The 27,843-nt window shown below is 36.7% G+C and overlaps 1 protein-coding gene and 2 long non-coding RNA genes across 5 annotated transcripts in view; 1 reads left to right on the top strand and 2 right to left on the bottom strand.

Annotated features, from left to right (window-relative positions):
- The window catches only part of LOC145684566 (uncharacterized), a 71,611-nt gene extending 64,572 nt beyond the window's left edge, over positions 1 to 7,039 (bottom strand). Inside the window, exons 1-2 of one of the 3 annotated variants that reach the window (XM_081756961.1) lie at positions 6,194 to 7,039; positions 1,395 to 1,531 (exon numbers count right to left, since the gene is read on the bottom strand). The gene's annotated coding sequence lies outside the window, so the exon portion shown is untranslated. The remainder of the gene's footprint in view (positions 1 to 1,394; positions 1,532 to 6,193) is intronic. The other 2 variants (XM_081756959.1, XM_081756964.1) reach the window with 2 other exon arrangements.
- Positions 7,040 to 9,058: 2,019 nt separating this feature from the next.
- On the bottom strand, positions 9,059 to 16,796 carry LOC145684551 (uncharacterized). Its single transcript, XR_014131323.1, has 3 exons — positions 16,641 to 16,796; positions 11,468 to 11,662; positions 9,059 to 9,210 (listed from the first exon to the last, which is right to left on the bottom strand). It is a non-coding gene; the product is annotated as an uncharacterized LOC145684551 (long non-coding RNA).
- Positions 9,210 to 11,438, top strand: LOC145684561 (uncharacterized). Its single transcript, XR_014131324.1, has 2 exons — positions 9,210 to 9,553; positions 10,806 to 11,438. It is a non-coding gene; the product is annotated as an uncharacterized LOC145684561 (long non-coding RNA).
- Positions 16,797 to 27,843: the final 11,047 nt, after the last annotated feature.

Raw genomic sequence — 27,843 nt, 5'->3', positions numbered from 1 at the left:
TAAGGGAACTTATTCTCGAATTCTTCCCTATATTTTCCCCGACAGAACAGGCAATGTTTCTTGAAGTCAAAATAGCATTCAGCTGGTTTTAATTTCTTCTTTTCAATAGAACTGCTCATTGCTGCCACGCCTTTCTCAAGCTACTAGCATTGTTGCCAATAGCTTAAACGGCATATTTCTTGGTATGTGCAATACTTTCTTTACAATCATAATGAACGGTAAGGGAGGGTTCTCCTAGTTTTTACATATTTTCATCCACTAATACTTTTCTTGTTTTTGTTAGTGTGGGAGGTCCCCATTATAGAGTGACTAAGTTTTTAACCATCCAAAATACACAATTCTTCATAACTAATTTTTACATTGCTTGGAACAAAATACAGAAATGTCAGCTTATTACAATATATGCCGGGTGTATTACAAGACCGGAGTCACAGTCCAACTCTGTCATGAGTGAAGATATGATAAAATAAAGAGAGAAGGAAATTGTTAGAAGTAAGTGTGTTTTCATTTAACATGGCGAGTTTTCCGATCGCTCCACACTGGTAAGGTACCTTATGCTAAATGAAAAAAACAACATTGACAGTTCAGCAGATGCTTTCATTGGACTCTCATCATACCAATAATACATCATTGTTAGGGAATGGATCCCAAGTTTCTAGCTTCCTTCATATAATGATGTATACCAACATTCGTCCGAACAGCCTACTGAACTAGAAACTTCTTTTAACCCAACAATGGCGCTTCACCAGTATGGAACCCAAACGGTTAGTTCAATTGAAAATATCCACCATTTTAAATTGAAAACCACCTATTTCCAACAACTCAAACGGAGTTGGCCTATGGCCTCTGACTTTAGATATCCCCGGGATATATATCAAATTAGATATTGTATTTACAAAATTCTTAATATTGTCCATGACTGAAAGTTCAAGAACACTAAATAACAAATAATAAACAAGGAATTTTCTCAAGCCTTTATCATGTAAATGTATCATATTATTTATCCTTCATTATTATTAAAATATTTTTTTAAAAAAAATGAAGTAATAGATAAATAAATTTGATAAATTGACAAATAGATTTCTGTTGTTTAAACATCCAAACTGTTACGCACATTAATTTATGAAGCTAAATTTAAATTTATAAATTCTGATTCGAGTTAGTCTCGATAGCAGCTTTTTTATTATTATTATTATTATTTTAATGAGAGCTCGAAATCCCATTTAATTATACAGTTTATTGCAAATCAATTGTACAATAAGTTGCCTGCCGCAAGGAGGTTTATACCCAAAATGATTCTATGACATTCCATTCATACATGTCAGAAGGCAGTGTTTGACTGAAAGACCTCTCGACAATAGAGAAGGGATAACATGGTAAACAAAGGTACTTACAGAGTAAATGTTTCAAGCTCCATGGCAGAGTTCTACCAAATCGAAGTCGAATGGTCAGTGGTGATCAACTGAAGAACTAATGATGTATGCTTCTCTCCCCGTGCCTTTTCTACTGTCCAATTTTCTGACGTGTCACACTGAAAATATGAAATATTGGTAGGTGCGTTTTCTTTCTGTCCAGTTTTGGCAAAATGCATGTTATTTTCACAATAGATTCAGCTCAAAATATTTAATCCTTATTAATCAGTAACAGATGCAATGACTAAAGTGAAGCGCTTATCAACTCTTTACTTGGATGCAATTCATATCACCAATTTAATTGAGGGCGATATTTTTCGTTCACAAACGAATAATATCAGCAATTAAACGGGTTGAATTTGTTACTGAGACTGACAGACTTTCTTTTATTACTCTTAAGGGTCGGTGATGTGATATTGTTTTAAATGCACATGCCCCAACTGAAGATAAGGATGACGATATAAAAGACAGCTTTTACGAAGAAGTAGAACGGATATTTGATCAACTCCCGCGATACCATATGAAAATTCTATTAGGGGATTTCTATGCGAAAGTAGGACGAGAGGATATTTTCAACCCGATTATAGGGAACGAACGTCTGCGTATGGAAAGTAATGACAACAGTGTTAGACTCGTGAAATTTGCAACATCAAAAAACCTTATCGTGAAGAGTACAAAATTCCCACATCGCGATGTTCATAAGTACACTTGGACCTCACCAGACGGAAAAACACATAATCAAATTGATCACGTTTTAGTAGATAGAAGACAATCTCGCATAATTGATGTCCGGTCGTTTAGAGGGGCTAATTGTGACACTGATCACTACCTGGTAGCACCGATAATAAGAGAGAGAGCTTATCGCTGAATAAAGGAAATATTCAATGTCTGAAAACGGAGAGATTTAATTTAAAGAAATTAGAAGAGAGCCAGGTAAAAGAGGAATATCAGATTGAAGTTTCGAATAGATTCGCGGCTTTAGAAGAATCAGAATGCACTAGTGCTGAGGATACTTGGATTGAAATTAGAGATAGCATTAAAATTTCAGCAAAAGAAAAATTGTGAAACGCGGAAATACGTAGAAACAAACCATGATTCGACCAGAAATACACTAAACTAGCAGAAAAGAGAAAATAGGCATAATTACGTTGGATACAAAATCCGAATGAAATAACTACACAAAATTTTGTAGACATCAGGCGAGAAACTTCCAAAACTTTTAGAACAAAGAAATGCGATTTTTTTGAAAGCTAAAATTAAGGAACTTGAAGATAATAGTAAAAATAAAACATGTATAAAAATAAACATCCGGGACATGTATAAGGGGATCAGCGAATTTAAGAAAGGCTATCAACCTCGTGCTTATATATTAAAGAAAGCTGACGGAACAGTTCTCACGGATACAGATAGCAACTTAAATAGATGGAAAGATTTCTTTGACGATTTGCTTAACACGCATCCAAAAACTAATATGCGTGGAGAAAGGGAGATACACACCGTAGAACCATGTTCCAGAACCCAACCGAATAGAAGTAGTAAACGCTATAAAGTAATTAAAGAAACACAAATCCCCGGGTGTAGATGAAATTCCGGCTGAGTTAATTTTAGCTGGAGGCGAAAATTTGTGGAACAAGATACACAAACTCATTCTCCTTATCTGGAACAAGGAAGAATTGCCACAAGAGTGGAAAGAATCAATCATTGGTCCAATTCACAAGAAACGCGATAAACTAACTAATAATTATCGAGGCATACAAAATCCTGTCAAGCATCCTATTAGCGCGATTGACCCCATACGTAGATGAAACTATTGGAGATTATCAGTGCGGATTTAGACGAAATCGATCAACCATGGACCAAATATTTACCATTTGCCAAATACTTGAAAACAAGTGGGAATACAATACCCCGGTACATCAACTATTTATTGATTTTAGACAGGCATACCGAAAAAGCTAATGAGATTAATTAAGGTATATTTAAATGAATCCCCAAAGTAAAGTCCGGGTAGGAAAATTTTTGTCCACGAGTTTTCAGGTTGAAAATGGCCTGAAACAAGGAGATGCGTTGTCGCCATTATTATTCAACTTTGTCCTGGAATACGCTATAAGGAAAATCAAAGATAGCAACCAGGGCCTAGAGTTGAACGGTGTTCACCAGGTTATGGCTTATGCTGATGATGTAAATTTAATAGGGGATGATAGAACAATAGAAAGAAATGCAGAGGTCCTATTAAACGCTTGCAGTCCCCGGATCCGTTCGCAGAAAGCACGCCAGGATCGTGTAAACACTGTGGATAGCTTTACAGTTACGGATCATGGGATAACACACCGTATTCACATAGGAACTTAGTTTATTATGGCTTCCTTATGGACTATTACGCGGTTAAAAGCATAAAGTCTGAATTACATTTTTTAACATTAGGGGTGACACAGGTAAGATATCCATATATTTTAATTATTTATATATATCCCTCTTTGATATACATTAAGTATTTCTTCTATATATTTTACGGATCAACGTTACAATACATGCTCGCGCTGAGCATCGATAAGTAGGACCGCTTTAAAAGACCATAGTAGAGTAGAATAGGATAAGGTTAGAGTAATTCGGACCAATTTTTTTAAAACTAATAAAGTGTAATATATTGTGTCCACGTAAGAATACCAACTAGAGGAGACTTGTAAAGTTGTCCCAATTTTATAAACCTGTGGCCCTATAAATTGGACCAGTACCGTATTTTCCAAAAGGATATAATCATTACATATACATATAAGCCAGGTAAATTTACGAAAGAAATATTAATTCTGATTTTGGAAGAGGAACTCCGAATATATTGTATCTTACACTTGACATGCGTAAAACGCGAGAATACAAAGTATACACTTGAAAGCCTCTAAGAACTTAGTTAACATGGGGAAAATAGCAGACAATATTTTAAGTCCTGACTCCTAATGATCAAAGATTCCGAAAGGTGTCTTGACTCCTTGCAAACGAAGGTCTGAAGTACGGTAACGTACTGGCAATCATAACAGCGCTCAAAAACAGTATAAGAAAAGGGCAGAATTCAGTGATGTGTTATTCAAAAATCAAATAAAATCAAAGCATAAGTAAGTGTGCTCTTTACCATGTAATACTTCATAACGAAGACATGAAGTCAAGTGTTATGTGAAAGAGTGTACAAAGTGATCAAGAAAGTGTCGCTAAGCTATGTTACATGTAAAATATGTGTATTTATGCCATACGAAATGTTTTTCCACTATCCTCGTTTAAAATACAGAAAAACTAAACCAAGCCTTACCTTTCATTGAATTTAATGTAAATGGTTCTCGATTAGATTATGTTAAATGAATTAGGGTTAAGTTCCGTTGCCCAACTGATAATTTGATAAATTTGCCGGGAAGAATTAGTGAGTGTGTGAGACTACGAAAAGGATAGAAATTAGTTTTTATTTATGAATATTAGTGAAGACGGATCTATTTTGCTATGGTGGACGTTACGGTGGAAAGTTATCCCATTGTGGAGGAAGTATATTGAGAAACTGTTGAATATCTGTGTGGGTTGTGATTTAACAGTGTTTACATTTGTGCAGTTAAAACACCAAGAACGAGAGAAATCTGCTGAAATTTCACGAAAGACGGATTAATAAATGTAAGTCGAAAAATGTAGAAAAGACATTAAGGAAAATACGCTTTAAAATTTAATGCAAGAATAAACGGAGTGAAATATTATTGGGGAAAAATGGCATCATTTTTCCAATGTGTTAGACTGTCATTGAAAAAGGTGCTGTAATTTACTTCATACGGAAGACATAATGAAATTAAGTGCTATGTGCAGGAAGTGTACAAAGTGATAAAAGTGTGACACATACAATGCTTGTTTTTATGCCATACAAAATTTTCTCCATTATCCCCGTTTATGCATATACATACTATCGTTAACGCGCTTGCTGCTTATGGACGCAACCTCTCGGGCTTCCTTGTTGAGCTTCTATCCTTACTCGGTTAGACAGCATTCGTGTTTTTTAACGGCCACCTATTTCAAATTGGTTGGTTTTTAATCTGGTTCGTCCCTTCTCAAGTTAATCTGCACCCAGTAATGCAACACTTATCGTAAGAAACATTTTCTAAAGCAGGATGAGTTTGAATGAAATGGCCTAAGTAAACTCTTGCCAAAGAGGATATTTCATAAATGTGTCCCCTAATATCGGATCGACATATTTTTGGAACTGGGAGGCTAGAATATTTTGCTTAAATTTTGTGCTTTCTTGCTATATTTTCTGTATTTTTTTTTTTTTGATTTAGGTAGGTTAGGTTAGTTTAGGATATTTGGATTGAGGGGGGGCAGAATTCTTAGCTTAAAATTCGTACTTCCTTCCTATATTTTCTGTGGGGAAGGTTCTAGAGCACAGGTCCCCTCATGTAGGTTAATAGCTAGGTTGGTTCCTCTCTGCACCAAAGTTTAATTTTTAAATCACATAGTATTGCCGAACGACCGTTAGCGAGTGAGGGCGGGTTAGAGCCCTGCAGGGCACGTTGCTTTCTGTCTTTATTACAACTAGACGGGAAGGAGGACCTGTGTTCTAGAACCGTCTTTTCTGTTTTTGATGGTTTAGGCTTGGTTAGGTTAGGTTAGGTTATGTTAGTACTTAGTAATTATACATACGTAACATCAACCTATTTCTCCTGTAAACATGGTGATTTTACCTGATTTTGGCCCAGTTCCAAAATTATTCCAATAGGATAATACCGTGAACGAAACGTAACTTAACTGTAACTAACCTATCAGCCAAAACTGGCAATGCCTTCAGCAGGCGATTTCTAACTTTTGCTCAGTTACTTCTGTTCATATTAGCTTGCTTCGCTTAACGAAATAGGCCTATGTTTAGCAGAAGGGGTCCAGCTCTTTTCTCTAAAAAATGTTACAATTTTGGTAATTTCTGTTCAAATTAGGTTAGTTTATGTTATATTAGTGTATGGGTCCAGCATACTTTTCCAAAGAATGATAGAATTTCGCTTATTTCTACTAACATTAGGTTGGTTTAGGTTAGTTCAGGTTAGCTTAGGTTACTTTCGGTTAGATTTGGTTACGTTCTGTTACGTCTAAGTACGTGCATCATTCATTTCTCCTGTAAATTTTCTGCTCTTTACGTGCTTCTGAACCCCTTGTACTAAACATATTCCACGAAATAAATACAATGAATTCTCTGATCCTTCAAGATTGCTTTCCCTATACTTGTACTGGAAAGACTTTGTACTCATTCACTACAATACATGAGTAAGACATGGATCCAATAAATATTCAATGATATTCGTTGGATACAGGACACCGCTGAGTTCATCACCAACCTGATTACTAAAGAAATAAATTGCTGCAATAAATCTCCCTCAATTTCTGTTTCTATCTATCTATGCATCTCCCTTGCGGGAGATTTTAAAATTAAAGTCACAGCACTAAGGCCAAGTTGACTGTTTCACTAAAATTGTCTTAAATCTTCTTGTTGTTATTATAATTGTAAAAAGATGGCCCGTTCCAAAATGGACGAATTGGCCTGTTTTTCAATTTCTGTTTCATATTCATATCACCGCTAGTCAGGGTTGGAAATCCGTACACCCGCAAGAATTGTACTGGATTTTTTAAAAACTGTATTTTATATCGAATTACCACACTTCGGCCTAAATGAAGTCAGAATACGTGCCGATTGTCGAGTCGTCACAAATATATGCATTTTCATCACTGGCGTCTCTGGCATGTAGAATTTGGGGAGGGAACATCAAATAAAGTGATTTAAATGGTACTATCATACCTAGCTGATTTGTTCCCTTTCTGCTTATCTTCACAAAACCCCTGAAATATATATCAAGAACTCTGAATAATCGTTTCACAGCCTGAATATTACATTCCAAACAATAATAATAATTATTATTGTATGTTATTCTGTCGTTAATAAATAAATTAAATTAGAACAAAATATTGAAAATTTTGTACTACAAAATATTGGGGGGAAACGGACCCCTCAATATTTCGCAGTATTCCCCCGTCTTCCCATCAGAAACGCTGTGATCTTCATTACCAATCGTACCCTGTTTTCAGAAGAAATTTTCTTCCATGGATGCCTTCTCGTGTCTTTCTTCTGTTATTGCACATGTTTAAAATATGGATGCATAATGACACCATTATTTCCTTAAATGGGGCAAATTTGTACATACACTGTCCGGCAACATATATGAAAAACAATAAACAGCAGCATTACTTTAGTTTTAGAGAAATTACATTCAATGTAGATTTTTCCACCTTTTTACTTCGGATTCATTGACCTTCCAAACCGTGACAACAACAGTACAAGATCTTCTGTATGAGGTTGTAAGAAATGAAGAGATTAAAGTATGATATTGAAAATTCGGATGTCCAACATAAGAAAGCAAATATACCATTGCTTTTATATTAAGCATAAAATAATGTTGGCTCGATGGAGCCAAATTCCGGGTGAGGTTAGATTTGCATTGAAATTGCACCATTCGAGCGTTACGTAATACCATAGGGTATTATCATTGTCATAAAGGTGGGAATAAAACGAGTACTGCGGGGCTTCTAACCCCCTTCGCTCGCTGATTACACACTTAGCTACCAATAAAGTTGTGTGTGCAGAGCCGTAGCTAGAGCTTTCGGCGCCCCACAACACTCACATTATTAAACTTTTTTTTTTTTTTTTTTAACATATAATGAAGCATATTTTATTGTTACGATACACTCAATTTTTATCAAGCTGTTGGACAGACCATTGCAACAGTCAAAAGTGACGTGTTGAAATTCAAAGTGGCAGCTGCTGATCGTTTACCGTTTCCAAGATAGAGGGCACTAAACACGTGAAAAATGCTCCAAACATGCATTTATTAAGATATTTGTAGTTATAGTTTGGTGAATGTGACGAACATGAAACTTTGTACATAGTAATATAGCTGTAGCGTACACAGGAATTTATTTCGGAAGGGATCCAAACTCAATATGAGAGTATTTTATATTAAAATTTCTCAAATTGACCCTAAAATTAGGCTAAATTTACACAAAAGTAGAAATTTCGGGGAGCTCCGGACCCCCAGGACCCACCCCCGGTACGTCCCTGAATACAGGGGAACATACAAAAAAGTAAGAAATCAATATCACCAATGTCACGCTCAAATGGTGCAACTTCAAGGTAAATTTAACCTCACCCCCAAATTCCAAGGTAAACGGTTGGCTAAAGTATGGAGTACGTAAAAATGCAAGGTCCCCGCGGTGGCTCAGTAGTAGAACGTTCACCTCTGGTGCATGGGGTCCCTGGTTCGATCCCAGCTTGCGCCAAGTGAACTTTGTGGTGGACAATCACCGTGTGCGTGGATTTCCTCTGGGTTCTCCCGTTTCCTCCCACTTTCTTCATTCCACCATTTCATTCATTTCTCATTATCAGTGTCTCCTTTAGCCTAACCGGCAAATCCGTGGGACGTAAAACTCGAATGTTTTATTTCATTTTTTCATTTTCAATGCAGGGTCCACTAAAATGAAGCTAAGTGTACATGATCGGGAAGGAGAGGTTTTCAATTTAGAAACGTAAGGTAGGTAAGTTCATCAACCTGTTTTCAAAAAGAATTGATATTTAAGAAATGAAGGATGTTTTAAAATACTTTTATTTAACATACAAATGCAAGTGCAGTATTGGCCTACATTAAATATGATATAACAATTTCAATTGTCAACCTTAAATCATAAACAAACAAAAATATCCTTTACGATCCTCCATTTGTTACCTTGGATGTGATACCTGTAAAATATAAGAAAAAAAAAAAAAAAACATAAAGTTACTATATGGCATCATTTAGGGTTAGGAAACAATTTCTGCCTTTTTTTAAAAAATAAAAGCTCAATAACCTCTCCATAGGTAAAATGAATTCAAAATGTAATGAATCTTGGTGAATAATTCAAAAGAGACCATTTAAAATATCGGATACTTGGAAAGTAAACTTTCTACATATGCCTGTCAAAAAAAATAAATAAATAAAAAATAAAAGAAAAAAAAAGAAAGAAAGAAAAAACTATATTTTTCTTCTTAAGATTTCCTTTTCAAGAAGTCTGTGGACGCCGTTTATGACGCTTTTTATTGTGAGGCAGGGCCGCCCACAGGGGGGATGTATGGCGCAAGCTGCGCCATTAAGAAAAATTTTGGGGAGGATTTTACTCTACTTTCGAACTAGCAATTTTACTGTCGGAATAGCATTAAAACACGATTTTGAGAAGCTAATTTTCAAAAATTTTCCGGGGTGAACCCCCTTACCCCCTGCTTCGATACTCGATGAATGAAGTACCGTGCAAGTAGCCGTATGAAAGGAAAGGTTGGTTCGTTTTAAGAGAGAAGGGCCGCCCACAGGAGGGATGAATGGCGCAAGTTGTGCCATCGAGAAAAAAAAAATTGGGGGAATAAAAAAATTGGGGAAGAATTTTACTCTAATGTCGAATAAGTAATTTTGCTGTCGTCAGAATAACATTGGAACACGATGCGATTTTTTTTTTTTTTAATCTCGAGAATGAATCCCCCTACCCCCTGCTTAGAAACTCTATGAATGAAGTACCGCGCAAGTTGCTATATGAAAGGATGGCGCCAAGTTCTGGTGAACAACAGTTACAAACACTCAAGGAATCACTTTCAAATTTAGATTTGAAACTTGCCTATGTTGTCTGTTGAAAATTATAACGTAGTTTGACAATTGTGAGCTAGTGGTAACCATACAGACAACAGCCAAGTTTCAAATCTAAATTTGAAGTGAGCCAGTGAGTGTTTGTAACTGTTGTCCACCAGAACTTGGCGCCTATTTTTGTGATTTCAATTCTTTTTAAGACCACTCGTACTTAGCTCTTTTACAGGAATGTTTTTTGTTGGATATCATTTCTTTTTGTAGGCTAATTTCGAGGATAACATTTTCTTTTGGTATCAAACTCAATAACTTGTAACTTGCGTCTTACTTTTCATGTACAAGGGAATTATATCAATATTTTGTAAAGAAAAAAATAATACTACTAATTGTAAAAAAAAGAATACCTGTCCCATACACAGTGTGTAGAAGTTTTTATAGACTTCAATATCCTTATAAAACATATTTAGTATTGTACACTACCAAGACTACTAATAAAAGTGATGCCATTTTTATAATTACTACTGCCCCTACTACTACTACAAGCATTCTATAATACTACTACAGGAAATAAAAACAACAACAAAAATAACAATTATTAGTACTATAAAAACTACTGCTACACTGGGCAATTGTTTTTAGAGGACTTGAGTTTTGAGGAGGGAAGAGATTATTAGTTTTGGGGGGAGTGCGCCATCAACTTTGGGGGGATGGGCACCCCTGTTGTGAGGCACAGAATATCTCTTCGATAATGTGAAAAGTATTGCACTACTTACAAAATGCAACTAGTATAAGTAACGATAAGAATTCTCAGACACAATACTTTTCCGATAAGAATTCGCAGAGTTTGTGGTGGGCAACGTATTTGTGAGTTTATTTGAGGTTCTGTTATATCCTCCGACATTCTCATCCTACTAATTCTTTCATGTTCGTCCACCTTCATTGATCATCAATCTCTTTTAAGCCAGTGGAAGGGAATAATTGTGGGACGTAAAACTAGAAGTTTTATTTCATTCAAGACCAAGAATAAAAATCTACTTCGACAACAATCAGTACTGAGAGGATCCGAATGTAGTAGATGACTACAAGCTAATTCAGTGGCGTAACTAAAGGCTTGGGTGCCACCCCGCAGACAGCGTGGAGTGGGGCCCCTTCTCTACGTCTACGTCCCACTTCACGAGTTAGGCCCCCCCTGATGGTTTGGGCCCCCCGCAATGCGGGGTCTGCGGGGCCCTTATTTACGCCCTTGAGCTAATTATATAAACTATACGTGTGAATCAGGTCATCCAGTTCGAGATATGATAGACAGTTAGCAAAGAAAGAACATTCAGTTTCCTTAAAGCTAAAACACATTTTATATATATAGATACACACAAATCTATAACAACCTACCTTGTTTATTGGAATGAATTATCCACAACTTTAACCAGCGAATAACCTCGTTACCCAGGGCAACAAACTTGATGCTCTTCTTAAACCACCTAAGCCTCTGAGGAGACCTAAAGATCTTCCTCCTTTGAATGGTAGAAGTCCAAACGTCGGCGCTGCCATGGAGACGGTCGCCAGTAGAAGGAAGACCAACAAAAGCTACAATTAAGCAAAAAGAATAACAATTATTAATTAACATTTTTTGTTTTGAACTGGTATACAGGTGCCTAAGTATACAGGTGTCTCAAAAGTTCCCTGATATAGGGTAACTCTGTTATTATCAGAGTTACAACAAAATGTAAGAGGGGAAACCGTCTTCAAATATGATGTTTTCAATCTAAAGTAAATGATTTTTTTTTTTTTTTTTTAATTGGACGAGCTGTTTGGGCTGTACACTCTTTATGTACCCAATGTTAAATGAAAATGCAACTTGCCATTTGCTTGGATCCACAACATAAGTGAATGAAGTTACTATCTTTTATGCTAACATGTCGATAGCCAGCCCCTATTTCAAACAGTAACTCTATTCTTTTATTTCAAATATATCTTCAATTGAAATATAAATATATATTTCAAACAGATATTCAAATATATCTATTCTTCTATTTCAAATATAAAATACACATTTATTGTATATGCATTACTGTAATTATTTTGCAAACTTCTGACATTATTTCACTACATTATCCTCCCCAGCAAGGTTTTAGTGGGGGTAAATTTTGTCAAAAAATATTTAGTGGGGAAAAATCCCCCGTTCCCCACGAATTTCGCACTCTCCTTTCCATAATAAATTCTACTATTTCAATACGTTAATAAATAATGAATTTAATGTAAAATCAAATCTCATACATTAAAATATGTATTATAATGCATTTTTCTCTTCGCTAACCACAGACATTATTCATTTTGGTAGAAAATCATTCTAGAAAGACATTTTCCCAGGCTTTCTTCAACTTCTCTGCCAGAGCCTTGTTCCACACCCCACCCAACGAACTTCAACGTTTTACCAAAAGTCCTTAAAATATAAAATAGATGAGCTAAGGATGTAGCCCAATTTATATGCAATATTATTCCGTTAGGAACAGCACTGACTTTTACGACGCTATTAACTAAAGAAGGGTCGATAAGATTTTTTTGGTTTGATTTAGTTTAACGTTCCACGATTATGTCGGGTAGGTACAGGAGACGTGGACCTATTGATTATAGTGTAATCCGAAGCACTTTTGTCGTTCAATGCTCTCCCATTGGGAATCGTACCCGGGACCCGAAGCGCCCCATGACATTCGGATGCTTGGCAAGAAGAAAAATATCGCAAGGAATTTTGAAAGGGACTTAAATAATGTGATGTATTTTGTAGGCTTTGGATAAGTATGTTTTAGGTGGCATCAACAATTATTGGTTTGTTTTTTCACAATTGAGAGACTAAGCTAATTGTAATTTTCTGAGGGAAAAAAAAGAAAACTGAAAACAACACGTTACTCATCCCCATACTTTGGCCTAGTACACAACAGGGGCGGATCCAGGACGGACATCTGGGAGGCACTGGGTTGCATTACTGCTACTTACAAGTTAGAGCTACTTTTAAGAGCTCCAAGTCTGGATGGGTTTTATTTTAGATTTATTTTTTTTTTAAGTTTCCCCTACTTGAGGGGCGGTCGCCCCTCCCTGAATCCGCCCATGTCTCAGGACAAGCCACACCAACAAGTGGTTCAGGCAAAGATTAGTAAATGACAGTGGTACACAGTTTAGTTAAAATCTCAATTTTCACCAGGGTGTATGTTAGCCTGGTAACTCACTGAACCCCTCAATTGAATGTTTATGTAAATTAGATATCCCAACACCACGAGCAGTAAGTATATCCCACCTTATTCTACATTTTTAAATGCATTTCTACAACATTGTAGTTCAAATGATCTCGTGAGGATTGGCTGGCAGGGATTACCTAACCTAGCCCTGAGATGTCAAATTAACAGTTGTGCATCGTTGGTGATGATAATGATCCTGAGCCGAGGTGTGAAATTGGACTCGAAAGCCGAACAAGGGCTGTTCGTATTCGTATCTCAGACGGGGCATGGAATGGGACGAATATGAAAATAAGGTTACTGTAGTAGTTTTTCACAGGGTTGGTAAAAGTGAGACTAAGATTTTCGAAACACTTGGAAAATTTATATCAAGACTTGGCAATTTGAAGTTTCATCCCTCACCCAATCTTGTAATGCTCGCTACGCCGCTGGGTCCAAAGTTTGGGAGTGGTCCCATAATACAAGAAACTAAGTTTATATAGTATTTAACGGGTGTTATTCTATCTACAGTTGAAAAACACGAAAACTATTTTAGAGTATTGCTACCTATATTTTTACGTAAAATGATAAAACTAGGTTATTTCTATCAGAAAAGAAATAGTCCAAATGATGAGCAAGGGCAAATGTTTAGCTTACATTGGATATTTCTCTGCTAAACATGTATAGTATAGTTTTATTAAGAAAGTGTACAAATGTCCGTCGAGTTAAGTTTTTTTGGGGGGAGGGGGGAGACCGGACCCGGTGGACCCCGCTTGGATGCGGCCCTGATTTAGAGTAGAAGTAAGAAAAGATTACTTTGTGAAATTCTTCAGATGGAGTACTGTATTGAACGAGGCAGAAATTTTGACATCACTAAATGGCAATGGAAAAGAACCAAGTAAGCTGCTTTTAAGAAAAGGAAACTTGAAAGACAGAATGAAGAAATGGGACTTAAGGACGTACCTACGGCATGTTCACCGGGTCCGGTTCCCCCAAATTTCGTAACTCGACTAACATTTGTAGAATTTCTTAACAGAACTACACTTGTTTAACAGATAAATTACTGATGTAACCTAAAGAATTGATTTTACGCCTCATCTGTATTCTTATATATATTCTATAAAAACACAGATAGAAATTACTATGACATATAATTGTACGGAATTATTTTTAAAAATGTTTTATCATCTGCTTCTATAACATTACAGCAACAGCTTTTGGTAATTGTAATTACGACTTCTTCTTATTCTCTCCCTTTGAGTGATTATATAATTATAGTCGCAACCATAGCCACTCGAATTCATCACTAATACTGTTTTGAAATTAGAATTGATGTAAATGTTATAGATTAAAAATGGCCCGTCCACGAGGACGATTAGCCTGGTCTAAGTAAAATTATCTTAAACTAATAATTGCAATAATAGTGGGGACACAATCAGGAAAAGTAAAGGACACAATCAGGAATATTAAAGAACACAATCAGGAAAAAGAAGCGTCTAAATCAGGAAAGAAGTTCAGACAGAGAAAGAGGGTTAAATATCCAGACGGCAGGGGTGGATCCAGGACGGACTTCTAGGGGAAGGGCGGTGGGTTGTAATGCTACTTAGAGCTACTTTTAAGAGTTTCAAACTCTGGGATGGGTTTTATTTATATCTAAAATATCAAAGTTTCCTCACCTCGGGGGAGGGGGCGATCACCCCGATCGCCCCTTGATCCGCCCCTGTCAGATGGTCGGGAAAAAACAGTTCGGGAAAAGAAAGAAATGTAGAATGAAAGAAGAAGAGAAAAGAAGAAAGAAGAATGACCTGAAAACTCTGTCATTAAGAAAAAAGGGTGTATGTGCATATGTATGTAGAAAGAAGAAAAATGTAAGTGTAATGCAGGTGTAAACCCCCTTCCTCCGCACAGGACCATAGTAACATGATGTGAACACTATTGTGGCCGTTGCCGAACTACATACAAGTTCTCACAATTACATAATGTTAAGCAAAGTTGTAAACTTTACCATTGTTCTTCATATCTGCAAAATGGGTTCAGATATCACATTGCTGTAATAACCTGACATAGTCCCATCTAAAATATATAGCTTTATGTTGGGTTGCGAACACTATTAATTGATTGGTATTGAAGTGTATGTAAAGAAAACGGTTCCCTGTCGATATTTGCATTTTATACAATTTCACCTATTCCTATTAAGTAATTTAAAATTTAGGGGAACACTGTAGTCTGGTGGTTAGAGCGTTGGATTCATATAGACGTTGGTCCTGGGTTCGATTCACAGCTAGTGCCTTCCAATTTTCGGCGTTCACCGAGCGTCGTGAGGCAAACTGGGGAGTCATACGAATAAAATATGTGACGGCCTGATATGTCTGTTAGACACACTTTGATGCAGTGCTCTAACCACTTGTTCGTTGCTAGGCTGGATGTAATTCAGCCGATCGCTAATAGATGGCGTTGAAGCGGCTCAGGCTCACGTGGGTTGTCATGCCATTGGTTAGTTTTTAGTTTTTTTTTTTTTTTTTTTTGTTTTTTGTTTAAAAGTTACCAGGTCGTTTCATAATAAATGGTCCACAGGGTATTAATGAACTAGGACCAAAGTTGTAAAAGGTAATTCTTCACAACACTGTAATAATAATAATAATAATAATAATAATAATAATAATAATAATAATAATAATAATAATAATAATAATAATAATAATAATAATAATAAATCAATTTGACTTGTGGGGAAAAGTATGTTGTTTCGGAGCCAGGGCCATCCAAAAGCATGGAAAAATATATCGCAACATGAGACATTGTGGAGCTGACGGTCCATGGAAGTTACACATACGCTATCCGAAGATACATATTTCAGAAATGTGCAATGGATGCGCAAATGATTCCCCACAAAGTTCTCCCACTTTTGGACGGCCCTAGCTCCGAAACTATCCCCACATGTTCATGTGAACTATTTTTCTTTCTTATATTGATGTGAGGAATCGCTTCATACAATTTGTCGGTCTGGTTAAATTAACACCCTGTATGTAGATTTTAATGTATATTCTATATTTGATTTGATTTTTTTTTTTTTTTAGTTTTGCGTCTCTTTCGGAAGCGAGGCTAAGTGAGGAGTAGACCTACAGCTTAACGTATAATCCGAACCACATGAGCTCCCACTGGGATTCGAACCCGGGTTTCCCACGCCAAAGGCGCATATACTAACCGGTTAGCCACGAAGGAGCTCTGTATATTGTATAGATATACAGCTAATTGTAAGGTATATTCAAATGTAAGTTTGAAACTACATATTCTAACATTAAACCTGATTTATATTACAAGTTTAAATAAGGTAAATATATAGTATATATACTCACTATAGTTAGGATCTTCATAATAATATACTGTGGAACCAGTAGTTAGACTTTAGCAACAGGTAAGTTGTGTTACTCTTCTTAATGAAGAACAAAATAATACTAGATTTTTTTTATAGGTACCCTAAATATATATGACTCTTTTATTGTGGAATTATTGTGGAAGATAAAGACTAAAAGAAATATTTAATAAACTTTTGAAGAAATCTTGTCATCTAAACATTTAAAAAAAATAAATGTTTCGTTTATAATTTCAACAACAGCTTCGAGTTAAATCCAGACGCTTGTGAGAACAAAATCTCCAGTAAACAAATACGTTTTCTGTGGAGACGCACTTGCCAAAACAATACTGTCGCCGGTCATGTGCTATGTCAAGGTTGTGTGTATAGTATTGATGTCCAGAACAAGTTTTATTCTTTTTATTTTGAAGAATTTTTGTTAAGTACCTGCAACAAATATTGAGTTTCGTGTGGTAGGAAAGAAAAATGTAAACAAAAGAAATTCTCACAAACGAGTAACCGAACATCAGGAAATGAAATCTGTTGTGAAATATTTGAAAGAGAGATTTGTTTGGTAGATAAAGTCTACTACTGTACGTCACTATCAGCTACATTTCGTGTTTCTGAATGATAGCTGTGGAGGAAAAATGAAAAAAATAAAATATTTACAATCTAAACTTATTATGAACGACTGAGGAATAACGAACTATCTTTTTTTTTTCCTTTTTATCTTTTGGGTTCTTCTGATTTCAGTAAAGAATGTTAAGTTATTGTTAAGTTAATATTACTAAAGATATTCTATTCAAAATATTCCAGCGCAACGACTAGGCGCCAATGAAGAGTCTACATAATTCTGGTTCGAATTCTGGTTCGAATTCCAGTATCATTCTGACTGCCACAAGACCAGAAATTTTAAAACATGCATTTTCAAATTGAGAAGAGATTGGAAATATAGCAATTCTCGTCTCGTTTTTGAGACGAGATATTTCTCTAGTCCCGTGGACAATAGCCAAGTCTTGGATCTAAAATGAAATGAAATGAAATCTTTGAGTTTTACGTCCCACGGTTATGCCGGTTAGGCTAAAAGAGACGGTGATGATGACTAATGAATGAAATGGTGGAATGAAGAAAGTGGGAGGATACGGGAGAACCCCGAGAAAACACACGCATACGGTGTTTGTCTACCACAAAGTTCACTTGGCGAGGGCTGGGATCGAACCCGGGACCCCAAACACCAATGGTGAACGCTCTACCACTGAGCCACCGCAGCCCAGTCTTAGGTCTAAAAACACCGTTTTAGTATTACATGGTTAACAGTATAAAAACTGTATATTGATGAAGTTATTGTACGAACATAATTAAAAAGAATTTATGAACGTTTACAAATGAAATGAAATCTTTCAATTTTACGTGCCACACTTATGTCGGTTAGGCTAAAAGAGAGGGTCATAGTGAGAAACGAATGAAATGGTAGAATGAAGAAAGTAGGAGAACCCCGAGAAAACCCAAGCACACGGTGTTTGGTTACCACAAGATTCACTTGTCGCGAGCTGGGGTCGAACGAGGGTCCCCATGCTCTAGAGGTGAACGTTCATCCAGTGAGCCAGCGCAACCCAATCAACGTTCAAAGACACGCAACTCATTGCAGAGATTATTTCAACAAATAACTGTTCCTCGAAGATTTCACTTAGCTCCACCTAGGAAAATAACGGAATTCCACCGTGCACAAATAAAGAACGCACAGTGGCTCAGTGTAGAGTGTTCATATGTGGTGCAAGGGGACCCTGGTTCGACTTCAGATAATGTTAGGTTGTGGTGGACAGCCAATGTCCGTAGGTTTCTAAGGGTTCTCCCGTTTCCTCCCACCTTATCATTCCATCAGTTATGGCATAGCAGTTTCCATCTCCTTTCAATGATCATCCATTTATCTATCTCCTTTAGTCTTCTGGGCATAAACGTACAACGTAAAATTACAGATTTAATTATTATTATTATCAGTAGTAGTAGTAAAGAAACTTTTCCAATATTATCCACACTAAAATAGCAGTATGGATGCACAAACACCAATTAATGTTGAAACGCACATTTATCGTTTACCTGATTCATAAAAGAAGAAAAATAGATAAAATTAACTAATGAAGATAGCAGCAACAGTGTTTGAAATACAATTAGGAAAAGGAAAGGAAAAAATAAAGAATATAAATTTATGGAATTACAACTTTCGTTCAAGGTAGCTCATTGGTGTGGTATACACTGTAAAATATAAAACACAATTGAAACACTTTTAGTACAGATGTTTACGAAAATATTTGATCAAATAGTGTTTATGAAGTGTAATTTGCGTGTTCAAAAGCGTTCATTCTCTAAAAAGAGTATCTAGTATGACATATTTAAAACACTTCTCGGGAAACAGTTTGAAAACAAAGTAATGACATACATTTTGCAACATTTTGTACATACATCTGGGACATACTTGGACAACACAGTATGTACAAGGGGTGAATATGTGTCATCTGAAGATGTTCAAAGAGAGTCGGTAATGTGTAAAGTGTCCTACTATGTCTAAAAGTAGTTTCTGTATTTTTTTGCAGTGTAGTCAAAAGAGATCTGATATATTAAATTGACGATACAGAGCGAAACCCATTGGGGTTCGAGTCCTTCTGAAGTGCGTGTCGATCCTAATAACATTACAAGCTTATAAGGCTCACTAGTGTCATCGTAATAACATTACAATCTCTTAAGGTCCGCTAGCATCATCCTAATAACGTTACAATCTTATAAGGTCCACTAGCATCATCCTAGTAACATTACAATCTCATAAGATCCACTAGCGTGATCCTAATAGCATTACAATCTTATAAGGTCCACTAGCGTCATCCTAATAACATTATAATCTTATAAGCTCCAGTAGCGTGATCCTAATAACATTACAATCCTATAAGGTCCACTAGCGTGATCCTAATAACATTACAAACTTTTAAGGTCCACTAGCATCATCCTAATAACATTAAAATCTTATAAGGTCCACTGGCGTGATCCTAATAATATTACAATCTTAAAAGGTCCACTAGCGTAATTCTAATAACATTACAATCATATAGGATTCACCAGCGTCATCCTAATAACATTACAATCTTATAAGGCCTTGTAGCATGATTCTAATAACTAGTGTGATCTTAATAACATTACAATATTATAAGACCCACTAGCGTGTTCCTAATAACTTTACAATCTTATAAGGCTCAATAGCGTGATACTAATAACATTACAATCCTATAATACTCACTAACTTTATTCTAATAATATTACAATATTATAAGGCCCACTAGAGTTATTATAATAACATTATAATGTTACCATATAAGGTCCAGTAGCGTTATCCTATTAACATTACAATCTAATATGGCCTACTAGTGTGATACTAATAAGAGCATGAATTTTTTTAATGTGTTCAGAGCGCTCACCTTTGGTGCCAAGATGCCTGGTTCGGTCCAAACCATATGAGTTGGTGGTGGACCGCGGTGAGTGTGCGTGAGTTTTTTCGGTATTCTTCCATGTCCTCCTTCATTCTCATTGTAGGAATTATCTCACAATCATTCACTATCATTAATTATCGATACTTTAGTTTATGGGGCATAATTGCGGGACGTAAAACCACAGATTTTATTGGGGGCTCGGTGGTAGGGCACTCACCGCCATGTAAATTTGTGGTGAACAACATTGTGTCCGTGGATTTCTCGAGCTGTTTGTTGGTTAATTTATGGTTTAATGTCCATTTCAGCATCGAGACTCTATGAGACGTAGACCTATAACTTACTATGTGATCCGAACCATACGAGCTCACACCACGAATCAAACCCAAGTTTCCCAACGCTAACGTATACACAAGAACACGAGAGATTTCGGTTTTATTCGAGGTCTTCTGGCTTCGCCTCTCAGATTTTTATTTTACCAAGTATTTGAAAAACATTTATATTCATTAATTATTTGTCTCTTTTAGGCGGTAGAGCATAAACGTGGAAAGTAAAACTTTATTATTTAATTTTTTTTTAGAGAATTCATTTCAAATTTCCGTTTACTTTATAAGCCTCTTAAAAGTTTCTGTTTATTTTTTCCTAAACGTCCAGTTAGAAACGTATTTATTGGAGATTTTATTATACTACGTTTTTAAATGAAGTCCTGGAGAGGAAATTCGTTAGAAGCGTAGCTAGGTAGTGGCACGGATGGCTCAGTTAATATGGGAACATCTTCAGCCTTCCTGCAGTTATCGGTTGTTTGTTAGTATTCATGAATTAATGTAAGATGAATTCAACTCAGCCTAGAGGTCTGCACGGGCTGAAATTTTTAGCCCAGGCCCGGCCCGGCCTGTGAATTTATAATGTGAGGCCCGACCTGAATCTGAAATATGTTTTAGCATTTAGGCCCGAGCCCGGCCCGAATTCGTATGATAATCAAATGAGCCCGAAATAAGCCTGAATTACAGAAACTTAATACTTAACGCAAAATTGTATCTTCATTTACAGCAATTAGACGTTTAATTTTGCAGTTGTGTTTTAAAAGTTCTGCAGAAAGAACGGTGTAATATATATATATCGTTGTACAATATGTTTACAAAGTTAGGTCCCAAAAGACCCGAGAAATATGGTTGTACGGTCGGTTAAAAATTTACGGCCCGAGCCCGAAGTAATATTCTGTATGTTTTATAGGCCCGAGCCCGTGCAGGCCTCTAACGCAGCCCCATTAACAGTCTTGCTCCCCACTCCACGTATGTGTGGGATTTCTCGGGGTTCTCCCCTTTCCTCCACTTTCTTTATTCTACAATTTCCTTCATTTCTTATCAACACCATCTCCTTTAGCCTAGCAGGCATAAGCATGAGACGTAAAACTTCAAGATTTCATTTTATTTTTTGTTTCATTGAGCTGGTATTTTGCATACTAAAAACAAACTTGAAATCTTCTGACAGAATACAGAAACATTTATAACTCATCATACGCACATTTTTTTTATTATTATCATCATTATTATAAATAATAATAATTTATGTGCAAAATTACCTTATTGAAACATGGATCTGAATAATGTGTGAAACTCGAATCAAATGCTTTAGGAAATTCATTAATAAACTATTCGTACGGAAACAAATTGGTTACAAGAAGTTCGTTTTTTTAACGTTGTGTTTATATAAGTTTAAATAAATGGTTACAACCCCCCAACACACACACACACACACACACACACACAAAATAAAAATAAATAAATAAATAAATAAATAAAAACAGTAAGAAAATGATTAAACTCTACATAGTATTATGCAATAGTGCAGCAATACATTCGGAATTGTGTACATCTGGTTAAGCAAAAAGGAGCAACAAAATAGATTATTAATTTCACCTATTTTAATTATTTGAGCATATTAACATGATATATAATTTTGATTTAAATGTTTCTTTCATATTCAAATACAAACATTCTTCATTCGTTGTATGTATTAAACAATTTTAATAATTGTTTATTAAACAAAAGAATCTCATTTGGGGCATCGGGCCCCCATTTTAGCCCCATGACTATACCTCTGCACTGACATTTGAGATCGTGTAATAAAGTAAATCTAAAGTTATCCGGTTTATTTATTTATTTATACATGTTTCTGGACCCTACTAGCGTCTATGGCCCAGACATAGAGATGGCGTCCCTTGGCAAGTACACTATCCGGGAAAGGCAGGAAGGAAGAAAAGAATGAAGTATGGAAGTGGCCTTTGCCTTCTATGTTAGGTACCATCCCGGCATTTGCTTGGTGTGAGTGAGGAAAATCCAGTTAAAACCTCGCGCTGGATAGCTGGCCTGAGAAAGATATTACACCTTTTCGATCGAGTATCCTCACTGGGAATTAGTGTTGCCACGAGACGAGACGAGACGAGACTTCAGGCTGTCTCGTCTCGTCTCGTGCAAAACATGTCTCGTCTCGTGTCTCGTCTCGAAAAAACGTGCTCGTCCCGTCTCGTGTCTCGTCTCGAGAGGTTCTGTCCCGTCCCGTCTCGTCTCGTCTCGTTTGTCTCGTTTTGTCTCGTCTTGTCTCGTAAAAAATATAGCAGCATACCATGGGAACGAAAGTAAAATGTACCAGGCTGCACCATGCTAATCAAGATACAACTAAGTTATTACCCAGAACAAACAAGACAAGAAATGTCACGGTCAGAGTTGACGTGGGTCAATGAAAACTTGACCCACGACCCACTGACCCACCACCAAGCGTGACCCACGACCCACTCACCCACCACCCACCATGACCCATCACCCACGGTGACCCACTCTGACCCACCACCCACGGTGACCCACTCTGACCCATCACCCATCGTGACCCACCACCCACCATGAACCACTCTCATCCACTTTGACCTAGTCTGACTCACCAAAATCCATCGTCATGAAGTCTGAACACGATCCACGTCCTCTTCTGAACTGACTAAAGAGTTTACACTTGTAATAAAACAAGACTGACATTGTCACTAATCGGAGTTTGAATTTCTAGTCAATCGCTCAAGCACCACTCTGTTACAATAACGGTGGATCTGACCTTTACGATATAAAATGGTAAAGTGTTTGTCAGTGAGGAAACAGTTTGAGGTAGGGGGAAATTAGTGTGTGCCTAAAATATACTTGTACTAAGAGAGTATTCTTGCTATTCTTGCTAAGAGAGTATTCGTTAAATTTAAGTTACAAATATGCATAGTTGCAATTATTATGAATATTTATTCAAACGTAGTTTACCTAAACCAAAGAAGAGAGTTACTAAAAAGTAGGTACAAAGTTGAATAACACAAATAAGCCATTAGTAATACAAGTATACATTTTCCGTAACTCGTAATTTTCCACCTTAAAACAAATCTGAAATCGGATTTATTTCCTGTTGGTAACTTTCTGGCGGTAAATCATCCGCAGTGGAATGATGTTCATCCTTCAGCCAAGAAATAACTAGCTCGTCTACTTTGAGCTTGTCTAGCGGTGGGCCATTAACATTGATGAGCAACAAGTTAGACAATGTTTGAGCACTTCATCTATTTCTAATATCAGTCATCTGTAAATTCATAAGGGGAAATCCCCGTTCGCACTCTGTCGTGGAAATTGATAATACTTCTACCCGATTTCTGCAACTTCTCATCGACAATCTACTTGTTAGACTTAAGTCTGATAACGATTTTTCTCGGTCAGTTTTGAAATACTCAGCAAGAAGTATCATGTCTCTATCACCAAACAACATCTTTTCCATATCGACCATGTCAGTTGGCAATGTCAACCCATGTAGAACAGAAACTTCATATACCACGCCTTTGATGGGGAATCTTGTGAATAAATTATCAATTAAAGCCTGATAAACTGATGATTTCTTATTTGTTTATAAATTTAGTTTTTGTAATTACACATGAAGGTTTGATACCATTACCAAGTTCCCTCCCCCGTCTAGAAAGCGAAAGGGAACGAGGTTTCTGGAAAGTATTCAGAGGTAAATGGGAATTTCCCTCCTTCTTCAACTTCAATTACCACACTGCTGTTTGCCATGTGCCAAATTACGATGAGTTCCAGTTAAATTATCATAGTATAATTATTTCCTTGTTGAATTATAAATACTTTTCAGTGGAAAAAGGATGAAATTTCGAAGTTCCAAATCAAAGTAAGTAGACCAACGTAAGGGAAAAAAGTGTAAAATTTTCCATACAATTATGCGTACAATCCAAATTTCAAATTTCCGTGTAATTAAGCTTACAGTACAAATTTTATGCCTATTTTTCTCACAACTTTATGGGTTTGATTACCCTGTGCTGTGAGCGCTCCATATAATAAACATAAGCTTCAGCAATTATTATAGCAGAAAGCAATTTATATATGAAGCCAAGCACTGTATTTTTTGTTTCTGATTTTTTTTCTGAAATAACATCGATCGTTTTCGATCATTTTTACAAACCAATTCACTACCAATTTTCCATGTATAGAAAGTGCGCCCCCCTCCCCACATAAAGGAGCATTTAAAAAAATGCTAGGACACATTCTGTTTATTTTCAATAAAGAGTTAATACACTGAATTTCAGCTCCGTATGTTTAACGGCTTGCGAGATACTCATTTTGTTTCGCAAAAATTCGGATCCTCACTACCTCCTTAGGATATTATGCATTATAATAAAAGCAATATAACATCCTAATTTGGATTAAGGCCTAACTATATACCAAAAGTAATTTCATTTGGCTTTGCAATTTGACCGTGATGATCAGGCACACATAGTTACATTCAATTTTTTATAAATAATTTATATATTACAGTGATTCAAAAGTGATTTTTTCCAGTAGTTAGCTCTAAAAACCCACAGGTCTTGAAAGCCAAGTTGTAGTGTAAGTCCTATTGCTATTATTACTATTAAAATATTAATATCCAAAAGTGCCCGAAGTTCTTTTTTCACTTGGTTAGATATACTCACCTCAGGGAAGTAGACAGAAACAAGTGGAAAAGAAAGGGAAATGAAGGTCTTGAAAGTAAAACGGAGATAAATTTACCAGTCTTCAGAAGATACTCTCTACAATGCAGTGAGCAGAGAGGGTCGGTAGATCATACTGAGTCCATAGCGAGTAGAAGAGACTCTTCTACTCGCTATGCTGAGTCGGTAGGTCGCAGTGGGTCATGGTGGGTGGTGGGTCGCAGTGGGTCACGGTGGGTGGTGGGTCACAGTGGGTCATGGTGGGTGGTGGGTCGCAGTGGGTCACGGTGGGTGGTGGGTCACAGTGGGTCATGGTGGGTGGTGGGTCGCAGTGGGTCACGGTGGGTGGTGGGTCACAGTGGGTCATGGTGGGTGGTGGGTCGCAGTGGGTCACCGTGGGTGGTTGGTCACATGCTGTTGACTCACGACCCACTGATCCACTCAGAAAACTTGACCCACTTGACCCATTGATCCACTCCATCTCTGGTCACGGTAGCTACACCGTGAAGCATTTACCTCTGGTGTGTGTGGTAGTCGGTTCGATCTCGGTTAGTGCCATGTGAGCTTTGTGGTGGACAAACATGGAGTGTGTGTTTTCTCGAAGTTGTCTTGTATCCTATCACTTTCTTCATTCCACTAATTTCCCCATCATCATCTATTCGAAGAGGGCCAAAGTTGCCTGAAGGTCTTAAAAATAAATTCAAATAAGCTGACAAGGTAAGGGCAAATAGTTTACAAGATAATATATCTCTGCTGTTAGTTGTCTGAGGCTTCTCGACCCTGGCCTATTTTTTTTTTTTTTTTTTTTTTTTAACATTTTGAAACATTGAAATTTGTTTTACCAGTTTCAATACACGAATATATAGTAAATTGCTCATAGGTACGTGGAAGATGAAGACACTAATGTCAAATGATGTTTTCACGACAAGCAAAGTCTGATGTAAAGGTGTCACCATCCCCGACACTACCGTATACTACCAACCACCATATAGGGGCCCACTTGCTTTATAGTGTCGGTATATATATATATATATATATATATATATATATATATATATATATATATATATATTAGATAGATAGATAGATGTGTGTGTGTACACTTTGATTTCATATATTCCAGCCTTTAGGTTTCACAGTGTTAACCCATACCAATCCAAAAACTACTTTCCATTTTAGCATGTTTAGATTTGTTGCAATTATTATATATATATATTAAAAAGGCTTGGAACCAAATAATTTTATTGAGTAATGGAAAGTATTTGATTGAAATTTTATAGGTTACTGCACAGTAAGCTCTATTTGACACATCGGAGGAAAGAATGCTTGGGGCCAGTCTACACCTCCATGGTACAAATCTCTTCCCATACCCGCGGGGTGTGTGCCCCTATATGGTGGTTGCCCCGTTTGTGTAACAAACTCATGACAGTATACCCAGATTAGCTTGTGGTCTAAAAAAAGGATTTTGGGTGGCCATTTTGGATTAAAGTTTCTTATATTGTCGTGATCTATTCGTAATCATACAACGTACATCTTCATACCAAACCGAGCAGTCTGCGGTGATAGACCATCGGCTTGAAGGCCACGGGTTGAGTCCCGGAAGGTTCATGTGTATGGATTTTAACAGCATTTGTTTTTCCGTATTGTGTCAGGGGGCGAAATCGTACGGAATAAACGGATTTCAGTCTGAAAAATTTGGAGAGAATATCCTGGCCAGGTTACTTTCATGGGAGTACGGAATTAGTAAAAATATAGGATATACATTTTCTAGCAGGGTTAAAAATATGGTTTGGGTATCCTATATCTTTTCTGTTAATTACGTTTTTCAATGTTTGAATTTTGATCATTCTCAAAATATTTTCTGCTTTCAACGGAGTTCCATGAATATCATACCAAATGTTCTTTACATTTATTAAGTTCAAAAGGCTTAATGCGCCTGTAAGAAAACATTTTTGAAGATAATTCAGGTCCTAATGAATATTTTTCACTAGGAAAGTGAAGTATTCCCCTCCTCCCAACATAGAAGCAGAGGGCAATTTCGCACTCTGGTCAGATCAAACATTTCCGCGTAACAAAAGGAAGGCCCCCTGTAAAACCTCTTCAGCTCCAGGGTTATTATTACTATAGGGGTACCATAAATTTGCTGAAAGCAAACAATTTGAAGGGTTCGTCGACAATATGTTTGCTTTCTTTGTCCTTCGCCGGCTTCCAAACGAAGATGTGAATTTTTCAACATGACTGCTGTAAGCGGGCGATTGGTAAAACGGTAAAAGTGTATTTTTAAGTGTGTGTGTGTGTGTGTGTGAGGGAGGGAGAGAGAGAGAGAGAGAGAGGACAAAATTTTAGTTGCAAGATGTACTTCAATTGCCGTTTTCAGTTCATTTAGTAAAAAGAATACCGCCGCGCCACCAGAGAATAAAGACAAGTGTTGTCTGTTTCTCTTTGCCACCTCAGCCAAAACTTTCAACTACAGCCTGTGATGAGTATAGACCTTACCCAGTTTTCAAATTGAATAGCTGGTGGTGGTAGTTCGGTTTCTTGACCTTGTAAAAATCTTCCCTGTCTTTGTTTTGTTTGTCATCATTCCATCCGGAAATGAAAAAAAAAATGAGAAATCCTCAGTTTACAGCAAAGAGAATTTGGGACAAGAGATTAAGGATGATATTCCTGCAAGCTCACGTATCACGATTGTTTCATTCAATAGACAGAGGACACTTTTCTATGAAGGCTTTTCAACATGT

Source organism: Thermobia domestica, chromosome 1, assembly GCF_964235325.1.
Source record: "Thermobia domestica chromosome 1, izTheDome1.hap1.1, whole genome shotgun sequence".
In the NCBI taxonomy this organism is placed as follows: Eukaryota; Metazoa; Arthropoda; class Insecta; order Zygentoma; family Lepismatidae; genus Thermobia; species Thermobia domestica.
This window is presented reverse-complemented; position numbering and strand designations above follow the sequence as displayed.